The sequence below is a fragment of the Lagenorhynchus albirostris genome, chromosome 4, assembly GCF_949774975.1.
Source record: "Lagenorhynchus albirostris chromosome 4, mLagAlb1.1, whole genome shotgun sequence".
Lineage (NCBI taxonomy): Eukaryota > Metazoa > Chordata > Mammalia > Artiodactyla > Delphinidae > Lagenorhynchus > Lagenorhynchus albirostris.
Window position 1 is genome coordinate 91,697,376 of NC_083098.1, and position 6,298 is coordinate 91,703,673.

Genomic DNA, 6,298 nt, shown 5'->3' on the forward strand with positions numbered 1-6,298 from the left:
CTTAATTATTCTAATTGTAGAATCAAAACCTCCCAAATATGCTTATCTCTGTAAGGTACTTTGAGAAAAAGGCAAAGGAGAGAAGACTGGAAGGTTGAATGGTATCCAAACTCTAGACAAAAAAATGTTTCACAAAACAATACTTAACTCATAAATCAGAGTGGTAAAGATATTGCAGTTATATAGCCTAACTTATTCCCTCAAAATAGTCTCTAATGTCTTTTGGAGACTGGGTTTGGGATTAGAGAAAAAAACAAAAAACTCGTGGATATGTAGTCATAATTCTGCAGGAAGAAACATGTTTTATTACCTTATTTTCATTTTTGAGATATTGATACAAATTTCACAGGAGAAAAATACTACCTTTGATTTCAAATTCTCAAATAGAGAGAAATAAATACAAATTCTTCCACTGAACCACAGCTCTTTGTTTTATGCATAGCTGTGTTGTAAAGGAATGTGAATTGAAAACATGTTTCTACAGGCTAAGTTTAGGTTGCCCTTTATGGATCTAAATTTCAGATATGTGGGCGCTGCATTTGTGAGCCGCAGTGAAAGCTACAGCATTAAGATGTCTAGAGAAAAGGAATTTGGCTCCTGTAGGGCTCTCCCACGATGGCAGCTTTAAACCCAAATTGACATTTAACACAGACAACTGAAAGGCTAGAAAAGACCGTACTCTGAAACTGTCCTCATAAATAAAGGTTAAGTATATGAATATTGTGATGCTGAAATCCATATTAAACTCTATTATAGAAAGATGACCTGATCCTGAAATTTACCAGATTAAAAATGTGCTCCCAAGCTAATGAAAAGCATCATAGATACAGTGACATTTGCTTTCTCTTGCCTTCTCTCCTTCTTCCTTTGGCACTATCAAAAAAGCCTTGCTTCTTCATGGTCCTCACCTACATGGAGGAATCTCTTCTTCTCCCCATAAAGTGTACTGGAGGTAGAGATAATTTTTGTTTCTCCAAAAGAAATGTGTGTGTGTGTGTGTGTGTGTGTGTGTGTGTGTGTGTGTGCACATACAGTGGAGTACTCTGTACAAAGTCTGGGGTCAAGGGCTCATGGAAATAATAAAGTTTGGGGAGTTGCAAACTTTTTCCCTCTACTAGTGGGGGAAAGTGATCATACCCCATCTGATGTTGAACAGTGGAGGAAAACATCCTAGAAGTACATTAGGGACAGCAAAAGCAGAACAGGATAAGAGTACTCCACTGTAAGTGAGCAGTCCCTAAGTGACATAGAAGTTGAATCCTACATGAGGTCACAGGTGTTGGGGTTGACAGTGGAGAATAACAGGATTGAGGGCTACAACCTCTCTTGGATGAACACAGCAGGGGAGTAACATGATGGTGACACAGAGGAATGTGGCACAATGTCACTTAGCCAAGGTGAAGTCATGAATTTTAAAACTCTAACATTTACTGAGGTTTTATATTGTTCTTGATTCTCTACTTAGTTAATTCATTTAATCTTTACACACACACACACACACACACACACACACGCACACATACAAACCCACCGATTGAAGCAGGTAGAATCATAACCAATTATTTACAGATGGAAAAACTGAGGCACAGAAAAATGGCATAACTTGTCCATGGTCACACTGCCAGTACATGCTATAGGTGGGGTCTAACCCAGGCAGTATCTCTCCTGAGATATGGTCAAATCATGTCAGGTAATGCCAATGTCCCTCTTCACTTGAAACCATTCACACAGCTAGACTGCAGTGAAAGGAACACAGGAGAAGCATTTTGAGTTGATTTAATTTTGAATTTTTCCCATAAGTAGAATAAGTGCTTAAAAATAAAAGTCTGTTTTAATACCTGACAGTATTTTAAAAGATATAGAATTGGGATAAGATACTGTCATGGTTTTCTAATATCTTGCAGGGCAATAAAGATTTAACAGAGCACAAGTATTAGTGTTCACGGGGAAAAAATGAAGCCGTTTCATGTTCCTACATTCCTACGTTGATACTCCTCAGTAAGCTGGACACAAACAGTTGTCTCACAAAATGAGGCAGTTTTAAACACAGGTTTTGGAGTGAGCAAACTTGGTTTGAAATATGCACTTTTGCACTTTTGTCTTAAATAATTCGGTTTCCTCATTGGTAAAATGAATATAATTATACCTATTTATCAATATTGTCATAAGAAGTAAATGAGACAGTGTAGGTAAACTATGCTGTTTAAACAGTAAGGCCCCATTTCAGTGGCTTAACAGACTAGAATGTTATTTCCTATTTATACAAGATTCTTGGATGAGTATTCAGGTCTGGTAAGTGACTCTCCATCTTGTGGCCGTCAGGGAACTAGGCTGACTACAGCTAAGTCAGCCAAAAAAAAAAGAGAGAGAGAGAGAAAGGAAAAGGATAATCGCACATGGCAGGTTTTGTGGGCAAGGCCCACAGTGGCAAATTATTTCTGTAAAGATCTTAGTCACATGACTGTACTCACCTCCAGGAAATAGTGGGAGATATAAACTTTGTGCTTAAGAATGAATAAAGGAGGTTGTGGATAGCTGGCAATTTTTGTCACATGTACCTAAAATGCTTAGCAGAGTGCCTGACACAAAACTGCATTCAATTTAGCTGTTGCTGCTATCTCTCAAAGCCCTTACGGGTTTAAAATTCTAAGAAGTAAAATGGAAAATTATTTTAATTAAACCATAGATAACAAAATTTCTTGTAAATAGAACACTCTGAGCACTGTGATAAATTATTTCAAAGATAAGTACACGCATATTGAAGGTAAGATGATAATTACTTCCAGAAAAATAGTAGTTGTATCATTATATAAATCTCTACTCCCAGAGATGTTGAAAGCAGATATTAAAATTTGACAACAAGAAAGGAACCAGAAAAAAAAATTTCATGAGAAAAAAAATTGTTAGACAACAAGGACCTACTGTATATTACAGGAAACTATATTCAATATCTTATAAAAACTTATAATGGAAAAGAAACTAAAATAGAATATATTAATATACTTATAACTGAATTGCTTTGCTATACACTTGAATCTAACACAACATTGTAAATTAACTATTCTTGAATAAAAAATGGTTTAAAAATTGTTAGAAGACTTCCCTAGTGGTGCAGTGGTTTAGAATCCACCTGCCAATGCAGGGGACACAGGTTAAAGCCCTGGTCTGGGGAGATTCCATATGCCGCAGAGCAACTAAGCCTGTGTACCACAACTACTGAGGCTGTGCTCTAGAGTCTGCGAGCCACAACTATGAGCCTGCACACCACAACTACTGAAGCCCACATGCCTAGAGCCTGTGCTCCACAACAAGAGAAGCCACCGCAATGAAAAGCCCATGCACCACAACAAAGAGTAGCTCCTGCTCACAGCAATAAAGACCCAATGCAGCCAAAAATAAATTAAAAAAAAATTGTTAGAACAGTATAGCATCCACTTTACAAACCTCTTGTAAATTTCTGCTGAATAAAGTATAGGAGGGAAACAGATCTACGATGGCATAATATCAACATACACCTTTTCTTTGTAAGAGATGACCTTTCCACAGTTCTATTTCTGGTCTCTTCAGGCTGTGATCTCTAATGTGCTAATACTGACCTACATCCATTAAGTCTCAAGTTTTTGAACTTATATAAAAGATCTAACATCATCCAGGTAAATGTTTAAAGGAATCAAGAGAAATTCACTTATAGTATTTGGTAGGTAATAAAGTAATGGGATAGACCTCATTTTGTTCAAGAGTGGGTTATTGGGGGGACAAAAATGAAAAAAATCAATATTAAAAAAAGCTGAGGTAACATAATGGGAAGAAAAGAACATAGTTACATGGGAAAGTGAAATTTTCTGTAGTATCTCCTTAGAAATTCCCATGAAGTTAAACAAAACATACACTTTATGAAGCTATAGATAAACGGTTGGCTGACGATATACAGACTGAAATGGAACATTAGCCATCAGATTTAGGGAAGAAAGCTAAGGAAACAAATGATGCTTTAGCAAAAATATAAATGATACAAGAAGTAGCATTTGGAGGAAAATACCCAAATGTAGATATGAATTCCTCTGTCTCTAGCCATGTGATGATTTTTCCCATTTATGAGATAGAGAAAAACAATATAAATATTTTTTTTCTGTAGCAAGCTGGGTTTAAAGTTTCTACAGCATATCTCATGAGGCAGGAGTTTTCAAACTGTGATAACTACTATCTAGAATGAAGACATCATTTTACATCATGACCTTATGCACATAAAGACACAAACACACAATGACAGTCTTCTGAAGACTATGTGTAATGCTGTCTGGAACTTTCTCTTCTCTTCTCTTTTCTTCTAATTCATTTAAAGTAATGCTGATTGAGACGCATCAATCTGATTTCCTGAGAACCTAATGAACCCTGACAACTGCTAAAGGTGTCTGTGAATTCGCACTGAAAAAGAAAGAATACTGATTCCATGCTTGAAGTTTCTTTTTGTTTCTTTCCTGGTGATCCTTCTGTGTGTACCTAATCTACTTAGGAGCAGGTCCATCCCTTTCTTTAAGCTCTAAGAGGATTCCCCTGAGCAATGCTTAATGGGAATTTACTTAGAAAATGTTGTGAGGAGAGGGGGAGCATGTGAATAGATTCTTCATCAGCTCAATCTGTATACTTCTCAAACCCCAGGGAACTCAATAAAGGGAGAAGACTAATTAAAGTGGGAGACCAAAATCTCCTCTTGAGACTAAGCTGAAGGCTAGAGGCATCCCCTCTCCATTTGTCCCTAACGAGAGTGAGCAATGCCAGCTCAGGTCTCCAGACATTTTAACAATATCGCTTTCTTAGTCAGAGTGCTAAAAACAGTGTACTCTAATCTCATTCGGTACATTTTAAACTGCAGGAAATCTCTAAATACTAAATCTTGAAATAAATGTATTGTGTTATGACAGCATTTTAAAATAAGAAGATTAAAGAGAATGGAACAAAAATATCTGATGGCTTTGCAGATTTTATATATGTTATTTCACATTTTTTTAATTTACTTAGATATACGTCTGTCTAAACATGTATGTAAGTGTGTACTAGTTTATGATATAAACTATTTTGCTTATAGTAAAAAGCATTGTAAACTTCTATAAGTTATTTTGTCACTGCATTTAAGTGGAAGTAAAAAAAATGTGAAAACTGACTGGTTTCTTTGTGTTGGGGTCATAGAATTTTTATTTTATTAGTATCAAGATTAAAAAAGAAAAAGAAAATAAGTCGGTCTAACCATTCTGAATCATCTCTTCAAAAAAATGGGCAACAAAACAAGACTATAATCTTAACTACACTGTAAAAAAATTGAGATTTATTATAAAAATACAGTGTAACATTTCCATAATACATAACAACACTACTATGAATTTTAAAATCAGAGAATTAAAAATACAGAAAACTAAAAATAGACATATAATATAAAATACATTGGTAATTATTATCATTATGTGAACAAGAAGTAGAATAGAAATATATATATTTTTTAATCTCAAGAGGAGGAAGACTAGTATTTAGCTGTTTTGAAGGAGTTTATTACAAGCCAAAATAAATTTGTACTGATCACCAACTACACAGATTCTGGTGATTTAAATCCTTCAAGTATTTTTAAAAAATATTGTTTAGATGGGAAGAAAAATTAGGTCAAATGATAGCTAAATGGAGTTTTAACTATATTTCTACTAAAAACACAATCTAAAATGTAAAGTATGCTTTACAAATAATTAGGACAAAAAGAAACTCATTGAAAGAAAAATAATGGCCCTATATAATAAATGGGAAACAATGGAAAAACTAAAGAGTCATAAATGTGAAATGCTGACAGAAATGAAGCAAATTATTTATTACACTATATATAAATGAGTTAGCATTTCCTATTGAAAAATCTAAATGCTGCTCATTAGAGAAACTTAAAGCAAATGAATAAAACAAGTCAAAGTGATGTCGTAGGAGGGAAAAATCAGATGGTTACAAATATAAACAGAAAGCAGGACAAACAATAATTATATCAGGTGAAAAATCATGAAGTTGAGTAGGAAACGTATCTTTACATGATGAGGGGACAATTTCCAATTCAGAGTCCTGGGAAGTGGAAGACATGACAGTGTCATACTTTACCTGAAAGCTGTGCTCCTGGAAAACAGCAGTGATTATCACTAATTATTAGAGAAATGCAAATCAAAACTACAGTGAGGCTCTCATACTACAGGGCACCTGGGTGTTCAGAGCCTGAGGTCGACATTGCCAGGACTGCAGTGGGAGAGGGGCTCTGCTCTCATCTTTCAATCAA